At 54.8% G+C, this 15,545-nt stretch overlaps 1 protein-coding gene across 4 annotated transcripts in view; it reads right to left on the bottom strand.

Moving 5' to 3' along the window:
• KCNIP3 (potassium voltage-gated channel interacting protein 3) overlaps positions 1-15,545 on the bottom strand; it is a 75,297-nt gene that overhangs the window by 35,263 nt on the left and 24,489 nt on the right. For 2 of the 4 annotated variants that reach the window (XM_077805517.1, XM_077805518.1), the window contains exon 2: positions 8,891-9,308. The exons of the other annotated variants lie outside the window; for them this stretch is intronic. The gene's annotated coding sequence lies outside the window, so the exon portion shown is untranslated. The remainder of the gene's footprint in view (positions 1-8,890; positions 9,309-15,545) is intronic. 4 annotated transcript variants of the gene reach the window in all.

The raw sequence follows: 15,545 nt of genomic DNA, 5'->3' as shown, positions 1-15,545 counted from the left end.
TCCGGGTGCTTGGGGAACAGGGCAGGCAGGCCAGAGCTAGGCAAAAGTGTGGCAGGAGAGAGATTCCCCGCTGCCCTCAACCCCAGTCCCCAGCCCATATATGCTGCTCCAGGAACTTACAGCAGCTGTACGGCACTACAACTAGCCAGGGACAATCGCCCGGGGTAAAAGCAGAGTAAAGTGCCATAATCAGTCCTCTGCCGCTTCTCCCCCAGTCTCTGGCCCAGCAGCCTTGAGCGGGCGTGTCCTTAGCACGTGATGCTGCCGAGATTCTGGGCCCCACAAGCAGCTATAAATTAGAGCCACCCCAAGGCTGCTCTATCTAATCCATGCCAGCACCAAAGTGGCTCCTCCCAACAGCCCTGAATCTGGGCGGCGAAGAAGGGGTTTAATCCTTTGGTTCCCTGCACAGAATGGGAGCCGGCTTCCAAACCCGCGGGCTTTTTTTAGGGATGATTTCCCAAAGTGATTAGCGTAAGAGCCATTTGCGGATGCTTCTCCTAACCTTCAGGCCCTGCTACTGTAGATATTTTTACTCATTCGGAGTGATAGGCTCTAAATTAATGGTGAGCACTCAGGAAAGAGCCTTGGGCTTCATTGTGGACAGCTTAGTGAAGAGCTCCGTAGCAGCAGAGGCAGAGAATAGAAGCAAACAAAGTTTTAGGCGGCCTAAGAAAAGGTAGGGACAATAGAAGGCTGCCCATGTATAAATCAACCAGGGTCAGTAGGGATCACCCTATCTTAAACAGGGCACAACAGAGGAGGCTTAGAGATGGGGGACAACAATTATAAGGGACCTGGAAATAATCTCCACCAAAGAGAGACTGAAAAGACCCAGTCTATTTAGTAGGGAGGAGTCTCATAAGAGAGGATACGGTAGAGGTCTATAAAATAATGATTGGGATAATATTCTGATATAGAACTTTTCAGCTGTAGATCTCAAAGCACTTTACAAAGGAGGAAAGCGCTTTTACAGATGGGGAAACTGAGGCACGGAGAGGGGAAGTGACTTGCCTAAGGTCACCCAGCAAGCCAGTGGCAGAGTTGGGAATAAAACCCAAATATCCCAAGCACCTGTTGAGTGCTCCGCCCAGCAGGCCAAGGGCACACCTCTTTTTCCTCTCTCATAATACAAGAATGGCGGAAGGATATCGAATGCAATCAAAAGGCCTCAATTTTAATATTGAGAAAAGCAGCGGCTATTTCACACCGTTGCACGGTTAACCTGCGGAACTCACCTCCACAAGAGTTCACACCGGCTAAGAGCTTAGCAAGAATCAAAGAACGAGACTATCCAGCTCGTTCATAGTGCTTGCAGATGGCAAAGTGCTTGACAAAGGAGGTCAGATACTTCTATACAAAGGATTAGACACGTCTATATGCTAATGAGCTACCCAATGCAGGGAAAGGATATAAACTCTGGTGCATCAGGACATAAGCCCCGAGGTTGTGGTAGGACTCTCCGGCACTCAGCACAATGCGTCCCTGGCCTCTAGGCACTGCCAGGAGACAAATAAAGAGAAGTCAACTCTTGATTGGTGGGTGCAAGAAGCAACTTTCCTATGTGCAAGTTATTCCACTGATATCCCATTATAAGGTTTCTTCACCATTGGAGACGGGGCACTGGACTGCACCCCCGGAGAGGATTTACCATGAAACAAACCATGCGGTGGCCCTTGCCCTGGGCAGTGCACCCAGACCTGCTGCCCCCCTCCTCCAAGGGGAGCGCAGAGACATGCCAGCAGCAGAGCCGCAGGGCTATGGCAGCTCCCTGCCCAGGCTGCCTCCCTCACGCCACGCCGCTCCTGGAAGCAACTGGCATGTCCCAGCGGCCCCTGCGGGGGGTGCCGACTCCACAGCTCCCATTGGCAGGGAACTGTGGCCAATGGGAGCTGCGGGGGCGGCACCTGCAGGCAGTGATGTGCGGAGACCCCCTGACCCACCCCGCCTAGGAGCTGCTACCGGGGGCGGGTGCCGGTCGCTTTGGGATCTGTGCCACCCGAGGTAAGCACTGCCCCTTTGCCCCCCTCCTGCACCCCAACCTCCTGCCCCAGCCTAGAGCCTGCACCCAGCACCCAAACTTCCTCCCAGAGCCCGCACCCCTTACCCCCTCCCACACCCCAACCCCAACCTCCTGCCCCAGCCTAGAGCCTTCATCCAGCACCCAAACTTCCTCCCAGAGCCCGCACCCTTTACCCCCTCCCACACCCCAACCCCAACCTCCTGCCCCAGCCCAGAGCCTTCACCCAGCACCCAAACTTCCTCCCAGAGCCCGCACCCCTTACTCCCTCCCACACCCCAACCCCAACCTCCTGCCCCAGCCCAGAGCCTGCACCCAGCACCCAAACTTCCTCCCAGAGCCCGCACCCCTTACCCCCTCCCACACCCCAACCCCAACCTCCTGCCCCAGCCCAGAGCCTGCACCCAGCACCCAAACTTCCTCCCAGAGCCCGCACCCCTTTCCCCCTCCCACACCCCAACCCCAACCTCCTGCCCCAGCCCAGAGCCTGCACCCAGCACCCAAACTTCCTCCCAGAGCCCGCACCCCTTACCCCCTCCCACACCCCAACCCCAACCTCCTGCCCCAGCCCAGAGCCTGCACCCAGCACCCAAACTTCCTCCCAGAGCCCGCACCCCTTACCCCCTCCCACACCCCAACCCCAACCTCCTGCCCCAGCCCAGAGCCTGCACCCAGCACCCAAACTTCCTCCCAGAGCCCGCACCCCTTACCCCCTCCCACACCCCAACCCCAACCTCCTGCCCCAGCCCAGAGCCTGCACCCAGCACCCAAACTTCCTCCCAGAGCCTGCACCCTTTACCCCCTCCCACACCCCAACCCCTGCCCCAATCAAGGTACCTCGCTTTGTTTTCATTTAATTCCCATTAGTTATAATATAGGAGGAAGATGAAGAAAAAAAGAATTAAAAACGGGGAGGGGGGGAGATAAGAGAGAATGTTCTTTTTCTTGGCTAGATCCCCTGGGGACCCCCCCCCCCGACAATGAAGCTGCGCACAGGGCCCCACTAACTCTAAATCCGCCACTGTGGACCCCGACTCTGACCCACGTTCCTTCTTTCTGCCTGCTATCCATTTCCTCATCAGGCTACCGAAGGGAGCGTGTGGTGGGAACACGCCTGCCCCTGCCAGGACACAGTCTACGGGGCTCCTTCTTAACGGGCTGGCTCCCCTGTCTTTGTGACACCAGGAATAAAAGCGGGGGGCAGGGGGGACGGATAGCTCAGCGGTTTGAGCATTGGCCTGCTAAACCCAGGGTGGTGAGTTCAATCCTTGAGGGGACCATTTAGGGATCTGGGGCCAAAATTGGGGGATCGGTCCTGCTTTGAGCAGGGAGTTGGACTTAGATGACCTCCTGAGCTCTCTTCCCGCCCTGATCTTCTATGATTCTATGAAAGCGCCAAGCGAGCAGGCGGAGAGCCCCCCCCCCGCGCCCACGGAGGCGGGGAGGGCCCCTGAAAGACATTGGTGGAGCACAAGCCGTGTGGCGCTTTCGACAGCAATGAGCAGCCGACCAGGAGCACGGGGGCGGGGGGAGGACCATGAGGATGGGCCCTTTAATAAAGCAGCTGGGTCCTGTCGCTCCACCCACTTGGGAGGAGCCTTGGAGCTCAGGGGAGGAACCATGAAGGACAGATTTCCAGCGGGGCGTGGGGAGAATCTCCCCCTCCAAACCCTCTCATGGTAAAGGGCCTGAAAGGGAAAGACACCTGGGTCTTCTCTCTCCTCCCCTCGCAGGCTCCTCCTAAAGGGGTGGAGTTACTTGCAAACCCCGCCTCCCCGGTTAAAGGGCCAGTCCTCTTTTAACCCACTTTGTTCTCCTGGTGTCACCTGAAACCAAAAGAGGCAAATGACATTTTAGAAGGGAAAGGAGCAGCTGGCTGTCAAATTGCACCAGGCCATAAAAAAAAAAAAAAAGTTGTATTTGATCCCCCCCTCCGCCCCCCACACTAATTACCGCAGCTTGGATTTCATCAGCAGCGGATCCCGGTGCTACTCTTTGAGAAAGCCTTTTAACTCAATTAGCTGCGGCTTTCGTTAGCGAGTTGCGTGTTTAAGCGAAACCCGAGCGATGTTTATTTCTGCTCTAACAGTCCTTTGCAGGCAGGGCCTGACGCGGATCCGGGGCTAATCATAATCAGCGACGGGGCGGCTAATGCAGCCTGGTAGGCTTCATTCCCCTTTGCCTCTCTCATTGAAGGCAGGGAGGAGGAGAAATGAAAGGGGCGAGAGAAAAAGAGGGAAGAAAGTGAGACCAAAAAGAGGAGAGCGCAGAGAATGTGATGGATGGAGAGCAGTGGGGAACCGGGGGGCGGGGGGAGGGGGGGCGTGTGGAGATGAACTCACTGAGTTGGCATTTTGAAGTTTGCGTTTCTAGACAATTAGCGCCGTGAATTATTAAAGAGCAAAAAGGAAAGAGGTTGTTTTTAATAAAGTATGAGTAAGCAAGTATTGTTCCACTGGGGGGGCAAGGGAGCGGGATCGAAGGTAATCAATCAGCTCCCTGCCCCATTCTAATGGCTGCAAATATTTACTTGGTTTTATTGTTGTGTGTTTAGCTGTGTCCCTGGGTCCCAGCCAATCCTGTACTTAACACAGGCGGTCGATGGGTAACACGGGCCAAATTGGGCCTCAGAAATGCGGGGGGGGGGGCGGGGATCTCAAAGATGAATGTCATCATGCGTCATCTGCGGCCCTACTGCTGTTACTATTAGTCTCAGTGAGATCGCAGCCCCATTGTGCTAGGTGCTGTACAAACACAAAGCAAGAGACCAGCCGTGGCCCCGGGAGCTTGGGCTCTAAGCAGACCCGACCAGAGCAAGGAAGGATTTTTATCCCCCATTTTACAGATGGGGAAACTGAGGCACAGGGTCAGTGATGTGCCCCAACTCATAAAGGGAGACTGCAGCAGAGCCAGGAACGTTTCTCAGGAAAAGTGAGTTCAACTCAAGCACCTTAGCCACAAGATCATCTTTCCTAGCTGCATGCAAAATCTGAACAGTCATTGAACCTATTTGGGTTCACACTGGATATAGCTGACAAGGCAGGATTCAAGATACCACTTAAGATGCACCTCAGACCGGCTGAGCCCAAATCCCTGTGGAGTACCAGTAACAGCCTGGCTTTGTACATGTGACCATGTTTCCCTATATAAAGACTAACCCCAAGCCGCTAAGTGACCTCACATAGGGTCAGAGAGATGTAGGACTGGAAGGGACCTCGAGAGGTCATCTAGCCCAGCCCTCTGTACTATGGCAGGACTAAGTATGAGCCAGACTATCCCTGGCAGGTGTTTGCTTGACCTGCTCTTAAAAGCCTCCAATGATGCACCTCCTGGGCAATTTATTCCAGTGCTGAACCACCCTGACAGTTAGGAACCTTTTCCTAATGTCCAACATAAATACGGTAGAGGCCAGCGGCTTTGGTACTAAAGAGAGCAGGGTCGGTCCCCACCCATGCCTCTGTGCGAGGGGAGCCCCGAGGGATCGCACCTGCTTGCTGAACTGGACCGACTCCCATCTGGAGGCTACTGTGGAACCCATAGCGCCGTGGACCTGCCCAGTCACCGTGTAACTAGGTGTGACAGCTCCCCCAGCCTTCCCATTCGCCCACACAGCCACAGCTGCCCGTTCTCTGCGGCCCACAGGTGAACTTGGCGCTTGCAAAGTCTGTGCTGGTTCCCTAGCCAGGCTCTTCTGTGCGCTGGGACCCGGGCAGGCAAGATTCCCCTGAAGTCACAGCACGTGATTGCACATTAACTAGGAAACCAGGCTCGCTCTCCTCCAGCAGCCCCCATGCGATCACCAGGGGTAGATCTGGTCCCCGGAACAGCCAGGGATCAAAGAATGCAGAGCGGCTCCCAGGCCTCTGCTGCTCCATACAAGTGCATAGGGAGCCAGGAGACGTCGTATCGGACCTAACAGCCCCCACCCCTCGCTGCATCGGGTCAGAGAAAGATCCCCATGCAGCTGATTACCTACCACACTGGGGTGCAGGCCCTAGTTCCCCAGCTCCTGGCCCCACTTCCAGCCCATCTGATACCCACTGCACTGCCCCTGGTCCCTCCCTGGCCATGAAGCAATGGGTTGAGTAAGTGATTAATACCGGGGGGGTAAACAGCTGTGCGTATCTCTCTATCAGTGTTATAGAGGGCGGACAAGTTATGAGTTTATCTTGTAGAAGCTTTATACAGAGTAAAACGGATTTATTTGGAGTTTGGATCCCATTGGGAACTGGGTGTCTGGGTGTTGGAGATAGGTGACCTCCTGAGTGGTTTTCAGTTAAGTCTGCAGCTTTGGGGGCGTGGTTCAGACCCTGGGTCTGTGTTGCAGCAGGCTGGCGTGTCTGGCTCAACAAGGCCGGGTTCTGGAGTCCCAAGGTGGCAGGGAAAACGGGCTCAGAGGTAATTCCAGCATGTCAGGTGATGGTCTCTGTGACCGAACCCGTCACAGTAGGATTTTAAAAATCGTACATTTCATGATTTCAGCTATTTAAATCTGGAATTTCGCAGTTTTGTAATTGTAGGGGTCCTGACTCAAAAAGGAGTTCTGGGGGGGGTCCCAAGATTATGGGGGGTGGTTGCTACTCTGACTTCTCCACTCCTGCTGGCTGTGGTGCTGCCTTCAGAGCCGGGCAGCCGGGGAGCGGTGGCTGCTGGCCGGGAGCCCAGCCCTGAAGGCGGCGCGACCGCCAGCAGCAGGGCAAAAGTCAGGACTGCCTGGTACGGTATTGCCCCCTTTAATGGTCCTCAGTCAGCAGCCGCTGCTCTCCAGCTGCCCAGCTCTGAAGGCAGCAGGGAAGTAAGGGTGGCAATACCGCGACCCCCCTAAAATAACCTTGTGACCCCCCCCCGCAACTCCCTTTTGGGTCAGGACCCCCAACTGGAGGAATGCTGGTCTCCCCGTGAAATCTGTATAGTATAGGGTAAAAGCACACAAAAGAGCAGATTTCACCGGGGGGGAGACCAGAGTTCACAGTCCATGATGCGGCCGTGCGTTTGGTAGGGCCCTAGAGATAAGCTACAAAAGAAAGGTCTGATCATGCTCTGCCACTGGCTCAAATGGGAGTAGGATCAAGCCATCGTGCATATGTCGTTCGACAGACGTTTTCACCGCCCAGTGCCAGCACCAACAGTGCAAACATCCTGCGGGAACCTCCATGCATGAGGCACGAATTGCTCCTCCTGCTGAGACAGTCAGCTAGACAGTTGGCAGCTCCAGCTACAGAGCCCCCAGCCAGGAATCCCAGCTGAGAAAGCCTCAGGAGCGGAGAATCTTTGACTGCAGCCGATAGGCTAGAAAACACAGTCTGTTACCCGACCGAGCCGAGGGGGGATTATTTCCGTCCGATGGCTTCTCCTCTCGGTGTGGGGCTTGGAAAGCACAGAGTGTTTCATGGAGGAGCTGCTACTGGCAGGATTTTGCTGGGGCTCTGAAAGCCACTGGGGGCTGCCTGGGAGGAGCTGGTGAACGCTGAACAGAAGCTGGGTGGATGGATTCAGACACGTGAGGGAGGGATAGTTCAGCGGTTTGAGCATTGGCCCACTAAACCCAGGGTTGTGAGTTCAATCCTTGAGGGGGCCATTTAGGGCCAAAAATTGGGGATTGGTCCTGCTTTGAGCAGGGGGTTGGACTAGATGATCTCCCGAGGTCCCTTCCAACCCTGATATTCTATGATTCTAGTGAACATTAAGGGGTCCCTGAAGCCAGTCTAGCGGCTGGGCTACTAGCCCAGGGGTCTGGAGATCTGTCTTCCAGTCCCACCTTGAGCAAGTCCCTGTTTATGCATCTGTAAAATGAAGAAAATACAACCTATGCCAATGAGAGAGAGGCAGGGAGCAAGTTCTGTGGGGAAGTGACTGTTTCTGACTACGCATGTACAGCACCTAGCGGAATGGGGGTCACGGCCGGCGTGTGCTACTGTACGAACAGCCAGCCAAGGCCGCTGCAGTTGGTAACTCCTTGCCTTATATCCTCTAGACTAGGGGACTGGGCTAGGATGGGAGAGACCCAGATCAGACTTTGCGTGGGACCTTGGGCATGTCACTTAGTTTCTCTGCGCCTCAGTTCCTCATCTGTACAATGAGGGATAAAGCCCTGCCTCATAAGGGCATTGGGAAATAGATTGAGAGGCACTCAGTATAGCAGAGAGGTACTTAAGACAGACAGGAGCATGCCGTCGCATAGGAAGCAGGATTATCTTTAATAAGGAAGTTTTCCCGGCTGGTGTGGAGATTTAAAAGCGATTTGCTGGCTGCAACCATTCCCAGACGTGCCTATCGAGCTGTTTAGCCATTCACGTTAATAGGAAACAGTTTGCCCACTCTTGTTCAATACAGAAGACACACAATACAATAGAATGCAACAGAGGCACCTTGGGCTAGCGCGGTGAGATCAGAAACCACGTTGCACTTGTGGTTACGGTGACATCTCAGCAATGATCTGGGTTGCTATAAAGGGAGACGTATAGCAATGGTGCACCGCACACAGTGAGATGCCGTGAGACGGAATGACAACATCTACCCAGCCCCTCGCCTCCCGGCACAGGTTACAGTGGGATGCTAAAAATAGCCTGAGGCAGAGTTAAAATTTGGCTATGAAGAATCATGTTAGTGATATTAACAATATTAACCAGACTGGGCACTGCTGCCCTCCAATGGATGGGATCAGAACTGCTCAACGGTGTATCCTACACCCCGGACTGCAAATGGCGATTCTCCTGCACTCCAGTAGTAGGGGCCTGTGGGTTTGGAGATGGGGTCCATGACATTCCATGTGGCAACAGAAATGCAGCCTAGAGAAGCTTAAGGTAGGCACACATGTATTAGTACATAACTGATGGGAAAATACAGCCAATGTTATTGGTATTAGCTCACCTTGCAGGGTAAGGGTTGTTGGGCTTTGGCCCCGATCCTGTCAGCTGAGCTGCATGGGCTGGAATCAGAGAGGCTGCGTAGAAGGGATCCCCCTTGCATGGGCCAGAAAGTGTTCCTGGTGGCACCCTGGTAAGCACAGGCCGATCCTGCTCCCCTGTGAAGCCACTGGAGATGCTTGCAGGCAGGCAGTAGCAACGGTGAAGGCTGCAATGTAGGCAAAACTCTGGCATTCTCAGTGCTGCCAACCCCAGCCATCCAAAAATAGCGAGGCTGGCCCCACACCATCGGGATTTTAAAAAATTGTGAGTTTTAAAAAATAGTCAATATCGGGCTCTTTCCATGTGCCTGCTGGTGTCTGAGCTTTGCCGGCGCAGTCTCGATGCATGTGCAATCTTTTCTCCGCAGACCAGACGCTTTTCTGAAAATGAAAGCCGAGATGCTCACGCCATCTCCTGATTCCAGGAGCGAAGGATTAAAAAAGAAAAGAAAAAAGAACCCCAAATATCCAACTCCGCAACCTCTATTCTGTCCTGTCTTCCTCTGGGACTTTCACCATTCATGGCGATGGGAGCAGAGCCCAGGTCTCAAACGAGCCTGCTTTGGAGCCGTTTTTACGCTGCAAATACTCGCTTTGGGGTGAAATTCGCCCCTGGCTTGACGGCCAGCGCTCGTGCCCCTGTTAAGTCTCACTTAAGTCTGTAGCCATATAAGTACCCAAGATAGGTAGGCCAGTCACTCACTCGCATGGGGCAGATTTCATCCTTGGATAATTAGCAGCACGGGCCCCTAATGTGAACGAACAGAATGAGTGTCACATTTGTAAGGTACCTGTCACTGGGGTCTCCAGGCACCAGTCCATTTATAGCCCACACCTGCTCAGTTTGGCCCTCTCTCTGTCCCTCTAGTGGTGGCGGGCCACATATACAGGCTGAAGAGCCTGCTGCCGCCTTGGCTAACACAGATGGGGCTTTCAGCAGAGGTTCCTGGTGTTAGCTGCAGAGAATGAACCTGGGATCTACACCACCAAAGCTACACCCAGGGGTTGCTTCCAGTATGTTGACAATCCCTACAAGGAAGATCAAGGGGGCTGGGAGCCAGCAGTGCCCCCCCCCACTTAAATATAAAAAGTCATGGAAATGAAACTTCAGCGCACTCTGCTCAGCAAAACCGGTGATGCTTTAATGGTTTCGAATCGTTCCAGGTACGGTTGAAGTTTCCTTCAAGTTGGCACTTTTCAGAGCCATCCATCTCGCTGCTGCTTCTCCAGCCAGCTATGAAGCGAGATATTGTCAGCTCATCTCCTGCAAGATGCATGAGCACAAGGACTTGGGGTTCCCGGCGCAGACGGGGGGAAAGTGGGAGGGGGAAGACCAAGCCCATGTGGAGAGACCCAAGAGTTTGGGGGTGGATCTAAAACTCAGCCAGGCTTCTTTGAACTGAGAAATTGGGTCGGGAATGTGGCTAGATCTGGCTTTTCCATTGTCAATGGACTGACAATGGTGGTGGGGCAGGGACTCACTCACTGTGAGGAAGTTGGCAGGGAGAGATCTCCATAGGGCCGTAAAAGCCAGTAGGGGTACACCAGCCGTCGAAAGTTAGTGACAGTTAAGTGCCAATCGCCCATATGGCTTTGTACAGCACCTAGCGCAACAGGACCCAGATCTGCTTGAGGCCTCGAGATGCATGTGAAGTGCTGGCTTGTACCTAGACCACATGGCACAGCCAGAGTCTCTTTCCGGGTGGGTAGGTTTTCCAAACACAAACAGTTCCCTAGCCCACACTGGGCTATAGCTCCAAGGGGATTTTCCCCCTTCGCCTCTCACTTCCTCCAGCAGGATTCTGCCTTGTTCTTTCAGCGAGCACCACCCTGGATGTCCTTGTTCCCTAACAGGTTCCCGCTGTCCCAGGGGACCAACTTCCTGTTCCTGCGGCTTCTGCCACTCTTCCATTATGCCAGCTCCTTAGAGAGAAACCCCTGTCCCTTCCTCAGCTGCTCCGGATTCTCAGGGCTGCTTGTTATGCAGGGACAGACCACCCTCTTTGCAGCATGACTGTAAATGTTATAAAAACAGCTAATATTTTCAGGTTTGGGCCAGCTCTGAAATGTAGAGACAACCGCCTAGTCTCCCAAGCAGGGACGTATCAGCCAGTCCAGACGTAATCTCCCGCCTGAATCCGCACTAAAAACACGAGCTGAAATCTGGCGACCGTTCCTAGGAGAGCATGGCTTCTCTTTCCTTTCCATGCATTTCGGGCAGAAATGACAACCCGCCCAGCAAAACCCTGTTTTCCTGAGATCACGAGTCCTGCTTTGGAGAGAGAGAAACTTGTATGGCTCTGCAGCAGAGTTGCCCCTGGCCCTGGTGCCGTGCCGGGGGATGGTGAGTTCTGAAAGCAGGTGGGTGAAACTGATCTGGAAAGTTGGGCTAGGAGCCAGCCGACAGCCCCAGAGGAAGATCACACTGACTCTCAACAGGAGAAAACGTCCATCCTTCTTGCCCTGAGATGCTGCCAGTGCAGTTATGAATGAGGGATGGGAAGAAATTAACCAGAGGAGTTTCGCCTAAACACCTAGAAAGGTCTCAGAGAAATGAGATCTAACAAGCTGGGGCATCATCTCCCCGGGGGGAGCAGGAGGAGCCTCATTACTTGAGACTTTTAAATCTACACTGGACGAGAACACCAGAAAATGAGCTGTAGGGGACAGTCCCCCCCCCCGAGAGAGGCGGGGTGGTCCGTGCTTAGGGCACCAGCCTAGACCCACGTTCAGTCCCCTGCTCTGGCACGGACTCCCTGGCTTATTTTGTGCCACTCACTCAGCCTCTCGGGGCCTCAGTTTCTCCTCTGAAAGATCAGAAGACAGCCCTGCTCTGTTGTACAGGGGTGTGGCGAGAATCAATACAGAAAGGTTGAGGTAAGTCCCTACAATAGAGGAGTCCCGGGGCATGGGTTAGGTGGGATCCGACAGCTGTCCTTGTGTCCTCTCAGTCCCACGCTTTACAGCAATGGGATGAACTCTGCCACACGGCCCTTCCCTATACCCTGCGAAGGGCTGATCGCTCCTGGAGCTCCTGAGTGCGTTTAGCACTTTGCGAGAGGGGGCCCACTATGGGGCAGAGTTAACGGCATAGAAAGCAAAACAAAATACCGTGTGCAAGCCGGGAACAAGAACAGCAGCTGCTGCAGGAGGCTTGATCCCCCACGTCTGTGCGCAGTAGCAGGCTGCCTTCACACTGAGCTGGAAGCTCGCTCTCAATTACTCTGGTGCAACGCCCTGCAATCGCCAGGGAGGCACTGGCATAAGCAGCGGTGCAAGGGATTTCTGCCAGCTGTGAGCAGAGAGCGATAAGTGCTGGAATCGGTCTGCAGCTGCCGAGAGCCGTCTCTCACTGTGACAGCAACACCGCCCCCCAGACCCGCTATAGCCCATTTCACCCATGGATTCACACTGTTATCACTGGTTTACAGAGAGGGACACGGGGATGGAGGGAGGGAAAGTCGCTTCCAGTGTACGGCCATGAGATTTCTGTGACCTGTGGGGTTTGTTCCTCATTCCTGCTCCAGGACGCAGCGTCCGAGTCTCATTAAGGCACAGTCCCCTCGGCAGTCCCATACCCAGCTTCCCTGGAAGCCTTTACGTGGATGGAGACAGGGACACCCCACTTGTCCTGTCCTCACCCTTCCCCAGCAGGGGACTGTAGCCAGCAGGGGGGCTAGAACTTACGGCTTTCGTCTCCAGAGCCCCATTAGCAGTAGTGGGGCGTCTCTTTTCTTTAGGCTGCAGCCACGAGGCGGTGACCTGGGCAGAGAGTAGCCAAGGGCTGCAGGGCACTTGGGGCTTGACCGGATGCCTTCTGAAGTCAATGGGAGTCTTTGCATGGGCTCGAGATCAAGCCAGCAGATGTGACACCTGCTCCTGGGGTTGCATTTAACCCTAGGACATGGGCTGGCCTGCGGTTTAGTTTCAGAGCAGAAGATGAATGGGCAGGGGGGACGGGAGAGGAGGAAAAGCTCCACCCTGTTAATCCATAGCTCTCAGCCTCCCTCCTATCCCCCTACCCCCTTCTCAAACCCAGGCAGGCTGGTCCATCTGGCACAGGGGAGAAGGGGCAGCTGCTTCTCTCCTTGCTGGGCTCAGAAGAGACAGCGGCACCAGCGATGCATTTGGACGTACTGCTCCACACACAGGCCAGTCTGTCCAGGCCAGGGCTCGGAAGCTGTGGTTCAAGGCCTCAGCCTCCTCCTACCACGCCTGGAGCCAACTGGAAGCAGCCAGCTGGCTGCGCTGCATTAGCCAGAATTGGAGAGGACTCCCTGTCCCACAAGGAGACATCTGATCTTGCTGTGCTGGTTGCAATTACAGCAGGGCCAATGAAGGGACTCACTTCCCCATGTCCTCAGCAGAGACAAAGCCAACGTTGAAAGAGGTGAACCTTCTGCCGTAAACCCCCATGAAGCGGAGGAAAGTCAATACGAATATCAAATGGCCTTTCCAGCCCAGCTCCCTTCATCCCAAGGGCTCCCAAAAGCCCGACGCAAACTGTTTGGGAATCACTTCAGCTGCTGCAATGCGGCCACCTCTGGGGTGGAACTGGGCAGTGTGTATCGGAGCAACGGAAGAGTATGGGAGGGGAAGTGTCAGGGAACAGCTGGGACAATTCAAGAGGAAGGAAGGTAGCTGAATTTAGCCAGGACATAAGGGGTAAAAAAAATACCCCTCTATGCTGCAAACAGCAGCCAGCAAGGTGGTAGGGGAGCTTTCGTGCCAAGCAAGGAAGAGCTCCGTTTTACATCTGCCCAGTAGATGGCGAGACACCACCACGTAGCACCTGGCAGTAAGCTCAGTGCTGCCTCAGATGGCCCTGCTGAATCACCGATACCACTTCCCAAGGACAGATCATACAGACCCAGACCCCCGCCTTTAGGCCTCTCTGCACCCGCTCTGCTGAGCTAGGGAGAAGTGGGGGCTACAGGGCAGTGGGAGACGGTAACACCGGTTCAACCTGCCCGGCCAGCTCCTGCAGCACAGGGCCTCGTAGCATCATGCTGGGTCATGGACTAAGTACAGACTCTGAAGGGGATGAGCTTCAAGCCTTCAGCACGGTGATAGTCCCACAGGAGAGGTCTCCATGGCACATTAAGCCTGGGTTCGGACTCAGTTTTGAGCCCAAGCTGCACCTTCTGGCCAGACAAATCAGTCTGACTCGGGTCAGCAAGCACCCAGGACTCCGCTAGGGAGGTGGGTCAAAGCCCAGGTGCCACTGAGACTAAGGTCCAAGCCCCGTCAGTTTTCAGTGTGGACACAGCTCAAGCCACAGACCTGAGTCCAGCAACTCTAAGCCCAGGTTTACAATACAGCGTGGGCTTGAAACACCGAGTCCACAAGCCTGGGCTCCAAAGACCCAGGCTCAGCATGCCGTGGTATCTGTAGGTCTCCATCGGAGACCCCAGCCCAGAGTTCCTGCACAGGTGCCCCGGTTACACGGGCTCCAAGCCCCCAGAGCTGCAGCCGCCCCATTGCGTAGCCCCATCTGCTGGTCGCCCCCAACCTGGGAAAACACCCCATTGCTGACCTCACCCGTTATGGACCCTAATTCCCTAGGGCTGCCCTGATGCCCCTTGTTCCCCAGCCTCTGGTCCCCGTTAAGCTGCCCTGTCTCACCCTGGCATGTCCCCTTCCATGTCTGCGAGGAGCTAGCTACAGACATGCTCTGAGAGACACTGGGAGGAAGGGGAAAGTTTTCCTGCTTCCCTTGCATTTCTCCGCTCCACTGACGCTGGCTGCGTCTGTCATTTGGGTCACTTCTCCCCCATGCAATCGTCAAGGTCCCAGTGGGGCTCCGACACCAGAGTTGGCTGCTGCGGCGAGGAGATGCCCAAGGCTGGCCTCAGAGCTCACTCGGAGCATCCCACCCAGCGATGGTGGATTGCTCCCCCTTGCAGCCATTTCCGGTGTGGGCCCCTAAGCTGGGATCTGCCTTTGCTGGCTGCCACGTTCCCCAGAGCGCCGTCTGTCCCCCGCCCAACACTAGGACAGGAAGCAAAGGACAGGACCCGAAACCATTGGTTACTGGGGGTGGGAATATGCGGATACTTTGCACTTGGGAAACTGAGGCGCAGAGAAGAAGGGGAGAGACTTGCCCAAAGTCATGTAGTGAGTCAATGGCAGAGTCAGGACCCTTGGCCCCGTGGTGGGAACCCAGGACTCCTGACACCAAATCTCCCTCTTCTGAATATGAAGCAAACACCCTCCCAGAGCTGGAATTTACAGTAGACTCAGGAGCACAGGACCGCGAGGGATCTGCTATAACAGGTCCCAACTCCGTTCTCTGCTGTTCTGTTATTTATATCACACCAGCGCTGAGCCAGTTGGCCCACTGCACTAGGCGCTGTACACATACACAGGATGAGTGTCTGCACAGAAGAGCTTTGCAATCTAGAAACAAGACAGGCCAAGGGTGGGAGGGGAAACTGAGGCACAGAGAAGGGAAGGGACTTTTGCCTACGGTCACACGGGAGGCCAGTGTGAGAACTAGAAATAAAACCCAGGTCTGCCACATATCCATTCACCACACCATGCTATAATCACTCCTTGCTGCATCCTCCTTGCAAAGTCAACTGGGGGATGGGGCAAGTGGGGGGAGAAGGAGTTATT

Source organism: Eretmochelys imbricata, chromosome 26, assembly GCF_965152235.1.
Source record: "Eretmochelys imbricata isolate rEreImb1 chromosome 26, rEreImb1.hap1, whole genome shotgun sequence".
Taxonomy (NCBI): domain Eukaryota; kingdom Metazoa; phylum Chordata; order Testudines; family Cheloniidae; genus Eretmochelys; species Eretmochelys imbricata.
The sequence above is the reverse complement of the archived record's forward strand: the minus strand, read 5'-3'. Positions and strand labels throughout refer to the sequence as shown.